The following is an 18,302-nucleotide window of genomic DNA, read 5'->3' on the forward strand; positions in this document are numbered from 1 at the left end:
GCTTACATGATTCTAGGCTGCCCAGGCTGGTCTGAAATCTGCAGGAGAAGCCGTGGGGATGGGCAGGTTGGAAGCATCAGGGAGAAGCTGACCCTGGAGCCCACGGGCTGGATTTCTCCTGACTCAAGGAAAGTTGTGCTCTTAAGGCCCCTCCAGATTATTGAGGATAATCTCCCTTCCTTCCTGTTGACTGGTTTTAGGAGTGAATCACGTCTGCAGCATACCCTCGAAGCAACATCTTGACTGGTGGGGGGTTGAATAAACGGATACCACAACTAAGCCAAGTTGACGCATAAAGCTACCCATTCCTAGGGACGCCAGGGTGGCTCCATCTGTTGGGCGTCTGCCTTCGGCTCGGGTCCTAACCCCAGGGTCCTGGGATCGAGCCCCTCATCAGGCTCCCGGCTCAGCAGGAGGTCTGCTTCTCCCTCTCCCTCTGGCCCTCCCCCTGTTTGCGTTCACTCTTTCTCAAATAGATAATAAAATCTTAAAAAAACAACAACAACAAGCGGGGCGCCTCAGTGGGTTAAGCCTCTGCCTTTGGCTCAGGTCATGATCTCAGGGTCCTGGGACTGAGTCCCGTATCGTGTTCTCTGCTCAGCGGGGAGCCTGCTTCTCCTTCTCTCTCTGCCTGCCTCTCTGCCTACTTGTGATCCCTCTCTCTTTGTCAAATAAATAAATAAAATCTTAAAAAAAACAAACAAAAAAATGACCATCATAGTGGGAAAGTCCCAGAATTGTGAAATATTCAAGTAGTCATGGATGAATTAAGTAGAAAGTGTGTTCCTCCCATCCCAAATTCAACCATGGGTAAAAGTCTCCATCCGCAGAAGGGAGGAGGTCTTGGGTTTGGAATAGGCACTGGGGGTCTCTAGTGTTTGGGTGGGATGGGAAGCCATGGCTCTCAGGAGTACCTAAGGACAGTGTGAAAGTCGTGGGCACAGAAAGAGAAGGGCAGCTTCTGGGGACACCACACATAGGGGATAGGACAGATGGGGAATGAGGAGAGAGAAGACAGGTTTTGCCTTTCGGAATCCCCAAAAGCCTGTGCAGGGCAAGTCCAGACAAAGCGCCCCGGAAGACAGACGTGGTAAGCAGCAGAAGGACCAATGACAGGCTTGGTCCAGCTGCTAAAGCGGGAGGAATTGCCTCACCCCTGCCCACCTTTCTGGTGAGGGCTCTGCCAACAGCAGTCTCAGGGGATATTGAGGAAGGAGAGGTCAAAGCTTCGGCTCTTGGCCGTGGAGAACAGAGGCCAGGGGTCCCTGGCACTTTGCTCAGCATTTGCCTTAGTGAGTTTCTGGCTGAGGAGGGTTGTCCTGGAGTCTCATTCGGGGGTTGCATATGGGAAATTGAGGCTAAGAGGCTGGCGCTATGAGAAAAGGACCAAGTAGACCAAGCCCATGGCAAGAGATGTGAGGAGGAGAGATGAACTGTGAGCTCTTCCCAGACAGCCTTTTCAGACTATGTCTGGGAGTCGATTTGATGCTGCATCCTGTGGTATACAAAGGTGGGCTCCCCGCTACTCCTCCATCCCTCCCACCACCCATGACATACCAAACCTGGAGGGGCAGCGACACAGACTCTATGTTAACTGTGTGTGTGTGTGTGTGTGTGTGTGTGTGTGTGTGTGTGTTGAGGTCTATTGTGATTTTCCGTGACCCTCGGGGTCACCTGGTCCCTTCCCTGCAACAAGGTTCAGAACTTCCCTTTAAACAGGAACAACATTCTCCCCAACGAGTAACTTGTCTCCTGGACCCAGAATTGCCCGTTTCTGGCTTGTCTTCTGAGGCCAGAGGAACAAGTCTCAAGAAAGCTCTCTTGGGAGCTCTTTATGGAAACAGCCCTCCTATCTGCCATCCTCTTTTTTCCGGGGCCCTTCTTTCTTGGTCTCTTTGGCTGCTCTGATGACAGGTTTTAGCCTCCCACTGTTCTGGGCACACTTAGCCGAAAGTCCTTATGTGCTATAATAAAGATTTGTCTGCTTTTGTTCTTGGGTTCCTGGGATGAAGCTTCTAAGTGCTGGGAATTTTCTGAGTGGCAGGAGAGCTGTTGTTCACGGCGGCCCTTGGGCCATACCTGACTTTATGCTAACGGATGACTCAGGAAGACCAACCGTGTGATTAGAGGCTTAGGGCTTTGAGCCAGGGGATGTCAGCCCAGGCGCACGACCCCAGGATAGAAGAGGGGGTGGAGATTAAGTTTAATCACACGGCCAATGGTCCAAGCAACCGTGTCTACATCATGAAACCTGGATAAAAATTCAGGTGATTCTTGGTTGGTGAACGCCTCTTCGAGCAGGGAAGGTGTTTCGTCCTGATGCTTGGGGAGAAGACATGGAAGCTCTGTGTTTGGGTCTTTCCCAAACTTTGCCTTATGTGTCTCTTCATTTGCCTGGGTCTTTTTACAACTTTTTTTTTTTTAAGATTTTATTTATTTTTTTGAGAGAGAGAGCATAAGCAGGGAGAGCGGCAGGCAGAGGGAGAAGCAGACTCCCCACTGAACTGGGACCACTCCCCGCCCCCACGAGGTGGGGCTCATTCCAGGACCCTGAGATCATGACCTGAGCCAAAGGCAGACGCCTAACTGACTGAGCCACCTAGGTGCCCCCTGATTTGCATCCTTTATAATAAAACTGTAAGTCTCGTACTTTCCTGAGTTCCATGAGGCACTCTAGTGAATTACTGAAACTGAGGGGATTGTGGGGACTCCCCAATTTGTAACCATCTGGCCAGAAGTGCAGGTGGCCTGGGGACCCCTGAACTTGCAGCTTGTGTCTGAAGCCAGAGAAAGCTTGTTGGGGTCTGTACTTTTACTCGTGGAGTCTGATGGTAGTTCTGGATGGTTAGCATTTGAACTGGACTGCAGTAGTTTGCATCCTGGTTCAAAAACCCCAGAAAATAAGGTGGTATTGAGCACGCAAGGGGGCAGTATCCTCTGTTCCTTGGTGAGAAAGCCACGTGAGTGCAGCCTAGGACACCCCTCTGCCAGTCCCTTACACTGGGAGAGCTTCTTGTACCCTCCTCGCTTGAGCTGTGGTCAAGACTGAGTTACTTGGTGCTCCTTGGAGGAGCAGGCAGGAGGTTAGTTCCAGACCTCCCCACTTCTGCCTGACACCCCCTCCCCAAGACAAAACAAAACAAAGCTGCCACCTTTAGTGAAGTCAGGAGATAAAGGAAAGCTCCAAGACTCAAATTACATTTTTTTTAAGATTTTATTTATTTATTTGACAGACAGAGATTACAAGTAGGCAGAGAGGCAGGCAGAGAGAGAGAGAGAGGGGGAAGCAGGCTCCAGAGAGCCTGATGCGGGGCTCGATCCCAGAACCCTGGGATCATGACCTGAGCGGAAGGCGGAGGCTTAACCCACTGAGCCACCCAGGTGCCCTGACTCAAATTACATTTAACGGCAGCCCAAAACTTTCACAGTGGGGTAGCAGGACCAGAAGGGGGAGTGGGGTGGAGTCTAACGGGCAGGTTCTGGAAGGTGAGGGCCCCTCCTTGAGGAAACACTGCTGTGAATTGGACTGAAAATCAGTGGGAGGAGGGGAGAGAAGGAGTGGGTGGGCCTGGAGGGGGCTCAGAAGTGGTCCATCTAGAAAGAACCCCTTTGGGAAGAGAATGCATCCCTGGAAGGCAGGTCCAGCAACCTGAGGGGGGACCAGTTGCTGGCGGGGGCTGGGATGCTGAAGGGGTTCAGGGCTTGGGAAAGGACCCTCTTTTTGTCTTACTTTGCTCATTTATTCTAGCGTCTTAAGGTAGAATGGTAGGTTATTGATTTGAGATCTTTCCTCTTTCTGAATATAGGCATTTGCAGCAAAAGATCTCCCTCTAAATACCGTTTTAACTGCCCTCCCATAAGGGTTGGTACATCATGTCTTCATCTTCAGTCATCTCAGAGTATTTCCTGATTTCCCTTCTGATTCCTTTTTGGACCTGTTGGTCATCGAGGAGTACGCTGTTTAATTTCCATGTATTCGTGAGCTTGGGAAGAGCCCTTCCAGACTGGTGGCCGGGCTCAGCAAGGCCACAGTGGAGGAAACCACCCTTCACAGCTACAGAAGAGCACGTACTTCTCTGGAGGCGTGTCTCGCAACACCACCAATGCACCGGATTCCCCTGCTAAGAGCTGGTTCGAGATCATAGAATACACTTAAAGTATAAGTAACATAATAGGTATAATTGCACCGTCATATAGAACACCAGAGGAAAAATCCTGAAAAGAATGAACAGAATTAAAAAAAAAAAAGAATTAACAGAATTTTTCAGCAGATGAAGCAAATGCATCAGAAAAATGTTTTTTTTTTTTTGGTGGGGGGGGGTAATTGCACCCTAATCTTCCAACATAGTAATAATAATGATAATACCTTAGGTAGCTGAAGCTCTGATGATGACCACAAAGCAGAAATAATTTAGGACCTTGGGATAGAAATAGCCAGACAAGAGGAAGAGATGGATGGATAGTGGGTGGACATTAGGGACAAGGAGAGGTTAGGAAATAGAAGAAAAAAAAAACCAAAACAATTTCAACAATGAACAGGGGCCCTTGGCTGGCTCAGTCAGATAAGCATCTGATTCTTGATTTCAGCTCAGGTCATGCTCTCAGGGTCCTGAGATTGAGCCCCATGTTGGACTCTGTGCTCAGCGGGGAGTCTGCTGGAGATTCTCTCTCCCTCTCCCTCTGCCCCTCCCCCTGCACATATGTGTGTTCTCTCTCTCAAATAAATAAATCTTAAAAAAAATGAATACTAAATTAAAGGAAGCCTAAAAGAGAATGGAGCAGGAAACACAATAAGACATAAAGAGGTTAGAAATGAAAAAAGAACATGACATAGAAATAAAAGGATGAAATGAATTAAAGATACCAGGACGAACTGTGAAAGACTTTGAAATGGACCCAAAAGATTATTGGGTGTCTTTGATGGAAAACTCGGGAATGTAATGAAAAACTAAGCACTACCTTCTGGATTGTTCTTTCCTGGTCCTGCTCCTTTCATTGTCTTTGTGCTGTTTTATAATCTTGTAAAGTGCAGGAAACCCATAGCAATGCAAGTGATAAATTTTCTATGCAAATTAATTCTTTCTGATGGAAGGAACCATTCTCCCCACACCCCCATTGTGGTGGGCAAAATCAAGGATCCTCCCAAGATGTCTGAGTCCTAATCTCTGTAATCTGTGAATACATTACTTCACATGGCAAAAGAGATTGTGCAGCTGTGATTATATTAAGGGTGTTGAGAGGAGGAGATTATCTTGAATTATCTAGGAGGGCCCAATGTAATCATGAGGGTCCCTATGACCAGGAAGGTCAGAATTAGGAAAGGAGCTATGACCACAGAAGTGAGGTTGTAGAGATGCTCAGTCACAGGCAAAAGAATGAGAGCAGGCTCTAGAAATTGAAAAGGGCAGGAGATGGATTCTCCCCTAGCAGCTCCAAGAGGTTCGAACACAGGTCTGCCAAAACATTTTAGACTTATGACTGTTAGAACTCTAAGATAATCAATTTGTTGTCTAAGGCCAGCAAAGTCGTGGTAACTTGTCATAGCAGCAATAGGAAACTGATACAAACCCCACCAAAAAAAGTCAATTTCGTATCTCTTTGTACATTCATTTTATGTTCTATATAGGTCTCTGTTCTTTGAATTCTCCTTTGAATTGAAATGAATAATGTCTTATTCATTTTATCATTAATCAATGAGTTAAATAAAATATTTAAATTATGTTTATTTTATATTTTTATTAATTTATAATTTCACTCTTAAAATTGTTTTTGACAGTGTTCCCATTCAATGGGGAGGGGACGTCTTTGCAATGGTACTATGAAATGGTGCTCAGAAAACTTGATGTTCACATGCAAAAGAATGAAGGTGGACTCTTATCTAGAACCATATGTAAAAATTAAGTCAAAATGGGTAATAGACCTAAATGTAAGAACTAAAATTATAAAACTCTTAGATGAAGCCACAGGGAAAATTTCATGACATTGGATTTAGCAATGATTTTTTTTTTTTTGAATATGACACCAAAGGAACCGAGAACAAAAGAAAAAAAAGGACAAATTAGATTTCCATCAAAATTAAAAACCTGCCTACATCAAAGGATAGTATCAACAAAATGAAAAGGTAGTCCATGGAATGGGAAGAAGTATTTGCAAATCCCCTATCTGATAAAGGACTGATATCCAGAATATAGGGAGAACTTCTAAAACCTAATAACAGAAAAATCAAACACAACTCAATTCGAAATTAGGCAAAGGGTTTGAATAGACATTTTTCTAAAGAACATAGGTAAATGACCAGTAAGCACATGAAAATATGCTTAATATCAGTAATCCTAGGGAACTGCAAATAAAAATCACAATGAGATACCACTTCACATCCATTAGGATGGCTATGATCAAAAGAACAGAAAAGAATGTGTTGGAAGGAGTGGAACATTTGTGCATTGCTGGTGGGAATATAAAATGTTGCAGCCACTGTGGAACTCAGTAGGATGGTTCCTCAAAAAATTAAAAATAGAATTATCATTTGATGCAGCTATTTCCCTTCTGAGTATAAACACAAAGATTCCAAAGCAAGAACTTGAACAGATACAGGTGCACCCATGTTCATAGCAGGATTACTCACAATAACCAAAAGGTGGGAGCAACCCAAGTGTTCATCAATGGGTGAATGGATCAACAAAACGTGGGTATATTCATACAATGGAATAGTATCATCTTTAAAAAAGAAGGAAATTCTGATACTTGCTATAACATAGATAAATTGTGAAGGCGTCTTCCTCAATCAAATAAACCAGACACTAAGGATAAATACTGTATGATTCTGCTTATATGAGGAGCTCCGAGTAGTCAATTAGTAGTCAATAGAGACAGAAAGTAGAAGAATGGTGGTTTCAAGGGACCGGGAGCAGGGGGAAGTGGGGATTTAGTACTTAATGATTGAGTTTCAGTTTGGAATGAAGAAAATGTTGTGTAGATGGGTAGTAATGATGATTACAACAAAATGAGTTGCATGAACTCATTTCACAACAGTGCATGAACTGTACATTTAAAAATGGTTACAATGGGGGTAGGCACTTGGGTGGCTCAGTTGGTTAAGTGGCCAACTCCTGATTTCAGCTCAGGTCATGATCTCAGGGTCTTGAGTTTGAGCCCCACATGGGGCTTCATGCCCAGTGGGGAATCTGCTTGAGGTTCTCTCCCTCTCCTCTGCCCTCTCTGTTCCCCTGCACTCTCTCTCACTCTCTCTCTCTCTAACATAAACCAACCAACCAACCAAATCTTTAAAAATTTTTAAATTGTTAAAATGGTAAATATTATTTTATATAAATATCGCAACAAAATAAATCAATTATCTTTTAATAGAAATTGATAGAGAAAACACGTAAGGGAGACCCAATAGATACATAATTGGACTCTATAAGGAAGAATCCAAAAGAGTGAGTCAGAACAAACATTTAAAAAATTATTTAAAAAAGTCTCCCTGGAAACACAGATTTTACTCTAGACATTGAGAAAGCGCAATGCGTTCCAGGGAAAACTGACGTAGAATGTCAATGCTGATACCTATCTTAGAAAATGGTTGGACTTTTTCTATAGAAAAAGACTTTTTAAAGATAAAGACTCTTGCACAGTTAGGCAAAAATGTAACTCGAGGGAAAGGAAATCAGTTGGCATCACACTTCTCCGTCGCTCAAAGTCAACACGAAGTCAGAAGACAGCGGAGTAACAGCCACAAGATTGCCAATAAGAGAAAATGTGAGCCAAGGCTTATCTAGCCAAGTTCAACTGGATGAGGGCTAGAGACAAGTGTTAAACATTCAGTAACCAACCGCAGGGTTTCCCTGAGCACTTGCCTAAGAATCTATTCGAGGACAAGTTTCACGAAGCATGAGATGACAGGAAATTTTGGCTAAAGGTCCGATGGTGAGCATTGGATGGGAATAATTGCAGAGCTAATACTAAGGTCTTCTGTCCTGACAACTTACAAGAAATGAGTGGAAAGGGGAAAGTAGAATTTAAAAAAGCACAGCAGGAATAAAAAAAAAAAGAAAGTAGAAAGCAGAGAAAGTTTGTGGGTTGCCTTGTATGCAATGGAGTTAAAGGTATTTAAACATTTTATTTATTTATTATTTATTTTTAAATTAAGCTTTTTATCTTGATTCAGGTTTAGTTAACATACAGTGTAATACTGGTTTCAGGTGTACAATATAGTGATTCAACATTCTATACATCACCAGTGCTCCTCTCAAGTGCTCTCCTTAATCCCCATCATCTTTTTACCCATCCCCCCTCCCACTTCCCCGCTGAACAGGGAGCCTGACGCAGGGCTCCATCCCAGGATGCGGGGATCATGACCTAAGTCAAAGACAGGCACTTAACCGACTGAGCCATGCAGGCACCCCAAGAGTTAAAGATATTTTTAAAACGAGCAAACCAAGTGGTAGGATTTTTAAGCACACTTAAGTCAAAGGTAAACAAAGATAAAGAAAGCATTAGGTGCACCATGGTAAAGAATAAGAAAATGAATGTCCTAAATTGGGATATAGAGGACAGGGTGGGAATGGGAAAGAGGGAGCCAGAACCACTCCCTTCCCCCTCTCCGAGCACTGTTCATAGTAGGGAAATAATGAACATCTGAAAAAGGAGGAGGCAAGAGTCGTTTTATAAAGATTTAACCTATGAGCACTGTTTATGGCCTGTTGCTCTGGCTGTGGCTAATGGACCCCATTCCCATTCTCCAGCAGGTCCAGTGACATGTGACTGACTGGCTCATGAGTCTCTTCTGGGGGGTCACAGAGCCAGGGGGAAAGAAAAAGATTTAACATATAATCTTATGCATAATTTTAATTTATTTTTATTGTTTTTTAAATTTAATTAATCTCTACACCCAACGTGGGGTTTGAACTCACCACCCCAAGATCAAGGATCACAGGCTCCTCCAACCGAGCCGGCCAGGCACCCCTTAAGCATAATTTTAGTAATCAGTAAAATAAAAATACAAACCTTGCCAAAATTAGAACAATAATAAAATAATTTCATGTATACATAATAGGTAAGTACTTTATATAATAGAACTAAGAAGACACATATTTCATATCAATAAATGGAAATGCGGTAAACTCGTCTTTTAAAAGAGATTTTCAGGGGCACCTGGGTGGCTCAGTGGGTTAAAGCCTCTGCCTTCGGCTCAGGTCATGATCTCAGGGTCCTGGGATCGAGCCCGGCATCAGGTTCTCTGCTCAGCAGGGAGCCTGCTTCCCTTCCTCTCTCTCTCTGCCTGCTCTCTGCCTACTTGTGATCTCTGTCAAATGAATGAAATCTTTAAAAAAAAAGAGAGAGATTTTCAGATCAGATCCCAAAGTAAAATCTAAGTCTGTGTTGCACACTAGAGACAAACGTAAAACAAAGATTCAGGTAAGTTAAAAATAAAAGAATGGGCAAGGCATAGTAGCTAAATGCAAAAAAAAAAAAAAAAAATAGAGTTGTACTCTGAATATAGAAAAGATAGAACTTAGATAAAAATTATTAAATGAGCGAAAGAAGAATAGTTTCTGATACTGAAGTTTACAATTCTCAACAAAGATCTATCTATACATAAAATAGCAACAACTGTTAAGAAACCTGGGTAGCCATTTGGAAAAATATAAAGTTGGATTCATACCTCACAATGCTCAAGATGATAAGTCTCAAATGGATCAAAGACTTGAATTCAGAAAATGAAATCGCAAAATTACTAGAAGATCCCATGGCAAATTTCTTTATGACCTTGAAATGGGGACATCCTTTCCATCAGTCAAAGTGAAAAGCCAGAAAGTAGGTCTGATAAATTTCATTATATTAAGAATGAAAACATTCTGCTTCTGGAAAGATGGAGGAGATATACTTTTCCCTATTCCTCCTAAGTACCACTAAAACTCCTGGAAAACAAATAAAAGGTAGAGAGATAAGGGCAGAGTGACAAAGGGCTTCAACAAAGCCAGCTGTCTGTGGCCAAAGGACCAGGAGAGAGACAGCCTGCCAAGACAGAAAACTTTTAGACAATAACCACTCTGTGTCAGCCAGGCTCCACAGGGAAAATGACACCCTCTCATCATCAAAGCCTGTGTGAAGAGCCTAGACTTCCACACTTGCTAATGAGGAACCCCAATCTATGGCTTCATCACTGGGTGGTGTTGGAGAAGGACATGGGAGGAGCCAGGACTTGGATCCCAGAGAGGAGAAAAAAAAGCAGTGCCCCTCCACACCCCACTGTGTCAGTGGAGATTGTGTGGGGGATCCCGGACCTCCACCTCCACTCAGCAGTAATAGGGCACCCCTTTGCCTCCTTGTTGGGGTGCTGTCAGAGGAGACTTAGGGACAATCAGGAACTTAACCACTGCTCAGCAGGAATGAGACCATCCCCTCAATGTGTCAGTGGCGACCTGTGGGGAGCACTAATAAGGCACCCCTCCTCTTTGGGGCTGGATGGTACCTGCAGAGGCTTAGTTAGGAGCCTGAACTCCCAACCCTACCCAGCAGTATCAAGGAGTCCCTTCCTACCAGGAAGACATATGAAGCTTAAAGGTGTATGCATCAAATAACAGAACCATAAAATATTGCAGAAACTGGGAAAAAAATTGAAAGAAGAGATAGACAAGTCCACAATTCAAGTGGGAGACTTCAACACCCCCCTCAACAATAAATAAGACAAGTTAGACAGAAAATTATCAATACCAAGATAAAAAAAATCAACAGTACTAAGATTGACTTGACATTTACACGACATTCCACTCAACAGAGCGGAGCACACGTTCTTTTCAAGCACCAACGGATCATACACTAACGTAGACCTCATCAGGTGCCATAAAACAGACCTCAACAAATGTTAAAGATCTGAAATCATACAGACTGTGTTCTCCAACTACACTGGGATCAAACTAGAAATCACTAACAGATATATAACAGGAAATCTCCAAACGTTCAGAAACTAAGCAGTTCTCAACAATCTATGGACGAGAGAAGAAATCTTCCTTCCTTCCTTCCTTCCTTCCTTTCTTCCTTCCTTCCTTCCTTTCTTCCTCTCTGTCTCTTTCTTCCTTTCTTTTTTAAGGAGAGAGTGTGCGAGTGGAGAGTGGCAGAGGGAGAGGGAGAATCGTTTTTTTTTAAATTATTATTACTATTTTTTATTTATTTTCAGCGTAACAGTATTCATTGTTTTTGCACCACACCCAGTGCTCCATGCAATACGCGCCCTCCCTATTACCCACCACCTGGTTCCCCAACCTCCCACTCCCTGCCCCTTCAAAACCCTCAGGTTGGTTTTCAGAGTCCATAGTCTCTCATGGTTCATCTCCCCTTCCAATTTCCCTCAACTCCCTTCTGGGAGAGGGAGAATCTTAAGCAGGCTCCATGCACGGAGCCCCACATGGGGGCTCGATCTCACATCCCTGAGATCATGACCTGAGCCCAAATCAAGTCAGGCATTTCACTGACTGATCCACCCAGGCACCCCAAGAAATCTCAAGGGAAATAAAAAAAAATACATTGAGAATGAAAATATAACATGAAAATTTATGGAAGGCAGTGAAAACCATGCTGAAAAAGCAACTTAAGGCACTAAATGTTTAGATTAAAAGAGGGGGAATGTCTTAAATCCATAATCAAGTTCTGACTTAAGACCCTAGAAAAAGAAGAGAAAACTAAATGCAAAGCAAGCAGAAGGAAGGAAATAATAAAGATAAGATCTGAAGTGAATGAAATTGGAAAACAAAATGATAGTGAAAGTCAATGAAACAAAAAGCTAGGAACGTATGGATAAAATGGACAAAGGATTGGCAAAGCTGACAAAGAAAAAAGAGAGATGACATGGATTCCTAATGTCAGAAATAAGACAGACCAGGCGGACACATTGGAAAGAACAAAAAGGAAATACTCTGAGCTCCTTTCAGGAATATTTGACAACTTAGATGAAATGGACCAAATCCTCGAAAACACAAATTCCACAACTCATCCAATACGAAACAGTTGATGTAAATAGCTCTATTGCTATTAAGGAAATTAAATTCATAATTTAAAAACTTCCCCAAAAGGAATCTCCAGCACCAGACAATTTCACTGGTGAATGCTACCAAATATTTAAAGAAGAATTAACATCAATTTTACACAGTCTCTTTCAGAAAATAGAAGAGAACACTTCATCATTCATTTAGTCAAGCCACTATTTCCCTGATACCAAAACCAGACAAAGACAGGGCCAGACAAGTGACGAAAGATTAAAAAAACTGCAGACTAACATGCGTATATATGTAATATACATATTATATGTAATGTATCATTATCATAACATGCCTTTAGATACAATGTAGATATCCCACATGTATATAGACGCAAAATTCTTTTCTCCCTGCTAATTTAAATTCATTTATGTTTCTTTCTTTCTTTTTTTTTCTTTTTTAAAGATTTTATTTATTTGACAGAGATCACAAGTAGGCAGAGAGGCAGAGAGAAAGAGGAAGGGAAGCAGGCTCCCCCTGAGCAGAGAGCCTGATGCAGGGCTCGATCCCAGGACCCTGAGATCATGACCTGAGCCGAAGGCAGAGGCTTTAACCCACTGAGCCACCCAGGTGCCCCTCATTTATGTTTCTTAATTTCAGGTTTATTAATTGTTATTTTAGGTTTATTGTTATTTTAGGTTATTGTTATTTCAGGTTTATTAATTGTTTATTAATTTGTTTCTTAATTTCAGGTTTATTAATTGACTCATAAAGTTATAAGATATTTTTTAAATTATTAAAACAAAAAGCAAATAGAATTTGGCAATATATGGAAACAATTAGATACCATGACCATGTGGGGTTTGTTCCAGGATGCAAGGTTGGTTCAACATTCAAAAACCAATTAATGGGGACGCCTGGGTGGCTCAGTGGGTTAAAGCCTCTGCCTTTGGCTCAGGTCATGATCTCAGGGTCCTGGGATCGAGCCCCACATCAGGCAAGGGTGCTGCTTCTTCCCCTCCCTCTCTCTGCCTGCCTCTCTGCCTACTTGTGATCTCTGTCTATCAAATAAATAAATAAAAATACCCCCAAACTCTGGATCCAATGGGAAAAGTAATAAAAGATTAAAAAATAATTAATGTGGGGTGCCTGGGTGGCTCAGTTGGTTAAGCATCTGTCTTCAGCTCAGGTCATGATACCAGGGTTCTGAGATCAAGCCCCCCTTCGGGCTCCTTGCTCAGCGGGGAGTCTGCTTCTCCCTCTCCTTCTGCCTGCCACTCCCCCTGCTTGTGCACACGCACACTCTCTCTGTGTCAAATAAATAAATAAAATCTTTAAAAAAATCAATTAATGCAATGTGCCATATTAGCAAACCAAAGAAGAAAAATCGCATGAGCATATCAATTGATACAGAAAAAGCATTTGACAAATTTGAACATCTACTCATGATAAAAACTCTCAGGTAACTGGAAATATGAATATTTCTTCAACTTGATAAAGATCATCTTCAAAAGCTCTATAGCTAACATCATACTTAATGGTAAAAGATTAGATTGCTTTCCCCCTGAGATCCTTTCTCAGCATTGCTATTCAACATAACACTAGAAATCCTAGCTAGTGTGAGTCAAGAAAATAAAGAAAATGTGTACCGCTGGAGAGGAACAAACAAACCTTTGCCTGGGTGGCTCAGTTGGTTGAGCATCTGCCCTTGGTTTGGGTCGTGATTCCATGGTCCTGAAATTGAGCCCTGACTCAGGCTCTCCGCTCAGCAGGGAACTTGCTTCTCCCTCTCACTGTGCCTGCTGCTCGCTCTCGCTCTCGCTCTCTCTCTCTCTGTCAAATAAATAAATAAAATATTTTTTTCTTAAAAAAAAAAAGACCTTCTATTTGTAGACAACATGGAGGGCTTACATAAAAAATCCCAAGGAATCTACAAAAACCTATAACTAAAAGTGATTTCAGCAAGGCTACAGGATACAAAATCAATTGTATTTCTATATAGTAGTAGTGTACACATGGGCACTGAAATTAAAATTTAATACCATTTATAATTCCTTAAAAAGAGAAATACTTAGGTGTAAATCTAACAAAACATGTGCAGGATTTATGTACTGAAAACTACAGAGTGCTAATGAAAGACATCAAAGAAGATCTAAATAAATGGAACTCAACAGAGTAAAGATATTAGTTCTCCCCAAATTGATATATAGGTGTGGCAGAATTGCTATCAAAATCTTAGCAGATTTCTAAAAACTTTTATTGATTGATTGATTGATTGATTTTAAAGATTTTATTTATTTACTTGACAGACAGAGATCACAAGTAGGCAGAGAGGCAGGCAGAGAGAGGGGGAAGCAGGCTCACTGCTGAGCAGAGCCCAATGCGGAGCTCGATCCCAGGACCCTGGGATCATGACCTGAGCTGAAGGCAGAGGCGTTAACCCACTGAGCCACCCAGGTGCCCCTATTTATTTATTTTTAATCTTAATTTAAAACAAGAATTTATTTACTTGAGAGAGAGAGAGAGCGCAAGCAGGAGTGAGGGATTGGGGAGAAGCAGAGGCAGAGAGAGAAGCAGACTCCCTGCTGAGCAGGGAGCCCGATGAGGGGCTTGATCCTGGGACCCCAAGATCATAACCTGAGCTGAAGGCAGACGCTTAGACAACTGAGCCACCTAGGTACCCCTCGATTTTATTTTTCCGATGTAATTTCTACACCCACTGTGGAGCTTGAACTCACAACTCCGACATTAAGAATTGTATGCTCTACCGACCGAGGCACTCAGGTGCCCCAGATTTTTTTTTTTTAATATAGACAAGATTATCCTTAAATGTACATGGAAAGGAAGAGGAACTATAAGAGCTGAAACAATTTTGAAAAAGAAGAGTAAAGTATTCAGCGCCTGGGTTGAGGTGATCAATGGTGGAGGGATCAATGGAACAGAATCCAGAATCCAGAAATAGCTCCAAACAAGTAGGGCCAACTGATTTCTGATAAAGGCGCAAAAGCAATTAAAGGAAGAATAGTTTTTTCCAACACATGGTGCTAGAGTAATTGGACATGCCTACGTTAAAAAACGTTCTTTGACCTAAATCTTATACTTTATATAAAAATTAACTCAAGATGGCTTGAAGACTTAAGTGTTAGATGTAAAACTATTCATTTTTTAGAAGATAACGTGAGAAAATCTTTGGGACATAGTTTTTGGTAAAGATTTCTTGAACATGCACTAAAAGCACAATCTGTTAAAAAAAATACGACGGATAAATTGGACTTCAACCAAGTTGGAAACTTTGCTTTCTGTAAGAATCTGTTAAGAAAATGAAAGGACAAGCTATAGACTGGGAGAAAATATTTGTAAAAACCATGTATTTGACAGAGGATTTGTATCTATAACATATACTCTCAAAGTTTCAGCGGTGAACAATTCATTTAGGAAATGGGCAAAAGAGATGGGGAGACATTTCACTTAAGAGGATACACAGGTGGCAAGTAAGCACAAGAAAACATGTATTTCCACAGGCAGTATGGAAATGCAAATGAAGAAGGTGATGAGATATCACTATGGTCTATCAGAGCAGCTAAAATAAAACATAGTGACAAGTCCAGAGACATAGCCGCAAAAATTTTGCTAACTCCCAATGTCCAGGAGATTACTATGCACGTTTTCTTTTAGGAGTTTTATGGTTTCAGGTCTCAGGTCTTTAATCCATTATGAGTTCATTTTTGTGCATGATATCAGAAGGTGGTCCAATTTCATTCTTTTGCATGTTACTGTCTAGTTTCCCCAACATCATTTGTTGAAGAGACTTTTTCCCATTGCATATTCTTGCCTCTTTTGTCCAAGATTAATTGACTATATAATCATGGGTTTATTTCTGTGCTTTCTATTTTGTTCCACTGATCTATGTGTCTATTTTTGTGCCAGTGGGTGAAATATATATGTTTTTGAAACAGGATGCTGTCCTTAGATTTAGGGCTAACCTCAACTCCTGAATGACCTCATCTTGAGATCTTTATTTTATTTTATTTTATTTATTTGAGAGACATGAGAGCAAGCATGAGTTGGCGGGGTGTGGAGAGCAGAGGAAGAGAGAGGAGCAGACTCCCTGCTGAGCAGGGAGCCCAATGTGGGACTCGATTCCAGAACCCTGGGATCATGACCTGAGCCAAAGGCAGACGCTTCATGGACTGAGCCACCAAGGTGCCCAAGATCTTTAATTATAATTGCAAAGGTCTTTTTCTAAATAAGGTCATAAGCAAGGGTTCTGGGGATTAGGAATTGGACCTAGCTTTTTGGAGGCCAATGCCCTGTGGAGATAGAAGACAGATTTGTGGTTGCCAGGGGTCAGTATGGTGGGAAGAGGGCAGTGGGTATGACTACAAAGGAGGAGCTTTAGAGGGAGACATCTGTGGTGACGGATGAGTTCTGATTTGCCTTGGTGGTTACATGAACCTCAACGTGCGATAAAATGACACATATCATACCAATGCCAATTTTCCTGGTGTTGATGTCATCCTGTAGTTACGTAAGAGGAGATCCTTGGGAGAATCTGGGTGATGGTCACAAGAGGACCTCTCTCTACGCTCCTTGCAACTTCCTGTGATTCCATAACAGTTTCAAAATAAAAAGCTAAAAACTGCTATACACATAAGCACACATGTAAGCAAAGTCCAAAGGCAAATGATATAGTGACAAAAATATTTCTAACTAATTTCAGAAAGGGAAAAATTGCCTAAAAGAGATTAGATGGCAGATGGTCTTGAGATGGCCACCACTAATTTTTTCCTTCCTTGTACCCCACATCCCTTCTTCCAACCAGGGGTAGAGTCTCTTTCCCATTCATTGAGTCTGGGCTGGCCTGTAATTCTCTGTGAGTGATAGAACATAGACATGATGTTCTATGACTTCTGAATCTAGTTTTTAAGGGGACTGGCAGCTTCTTGCGTCCTCCTTCCTGACAGGTAGCCATCAGGCAGAAGGCTGACCTCCCCTGGCACGACCATACCATGAAGAAGCCCAAGCCAGCCTCTTGAAGGGGCCACACAGAGAGCACCAAGACACATGGTCATGTGAGTGGAGTCTTCGTGGACTGCCCAGCTCAGCCCGGCTGCCAGTTGAATGCAGCCAGGAGAATAAGTCCAGCTGGTTGCAGTCTCAGGAGAACTACCCAGCTGAGACCATTCGACCCCAGAATCCAGAGGAACAATAAATCATTGTTTTTTAAGCCGCTGAGCTTTGGAATGGATTGTTACAGATCAAGGGTTCTGATCCCTAATTTCAACATGAATGGTTTTCCCACACCACGGAGCAAGCAATTCTCACAGCAGCTGGGTGTTCTACAGTTCTACCCAACAAGTGACCTTGCTTCCCTGGAGAGAGCGTTAGATCTCACAGGTTAGGGACCTCGTCCTGCAAGATTGCTTTCCCCCCGACCGTGGGCTGGTGACAGATCCAGGTTATCACCCGTGCTTCTGGTCTACTAGCTATTCATTGGAGGTTCCGGCGATCCCCTCTCTGGATGTGTTTAATTTGCTAGAATGGCTCACAAAACCCAGAGAAACGCTTAACTAAAACACTGGCTTGTTAGGAAAGGATAGAACTCAGGAACAGCCAGGTGGAAGAGATACAGCGGACAAGGTATAGGGAAGGGCACAGAGAGTCTGTGAGCTCTCCAGGAGCGCCTCTCTCCAAATCTCCGTGTGGTCGGCAACCCGAAAGTTCTCAGAACCTCATTGTTCTGAGTTTTTTTTTTTTTTAAAGATTTTATTTATTTATTTGACAGATAGAGATCACAAGTAGGGAGAGAGAGAGAGGGGGAAGCAGGCTCCCTGCCAAGCAGAGAGCCCGATGCGGGGCTCGATCCCAGCACCCTGGGATCGTGACCTGAGCGAAAGGCAGAGGCTTTAACCCACTGAGCCAACCAGGCGCCTGTTCTGAGTTTTTAATGGAGGCTTCATTCCATAGGCACGACTGATTAAATCATTGGCCACTGGTGAGATTGTTTTCAACCTCCAGGCCCTCTTCCCTTCCTGGAGGGTTGGAAAGATCCAACCCTCTCACCTCTGGCTACTTCTCTCCACAGCCAGCCCCCATCCTTAGGTAGGGTTCCAAAAGCCACCTCATTAACACAACAAAAGACACCTTTGTTATGCTCGCTGATCTCTTAAGAAATTCAGGGGCATTTTGGGAATTCTGTGTGCCAGAAATGGGACAAAGACCAAATACATATTATAAATCACAACATTGTCCATAGCAATAGATAACTTAAATAGAGCTTTTTCTTGAAAATGATAAAGACCAAGAGCTCAATAGAAAAATGGGCAG

This window comes from Meles meles, chromosome 3 (assembly GCF_922984935.1).
Source record: "Meles meles chromosome 3, mMelMel3.1 paternal haplotype, whole genome shotgun sequence".
Classification (NCBI taxonomy): Eukaryota; Metazoa; Chordata; class Mammalia; order Carnivora; family Mustelidae; genus Meles; species Meles meles.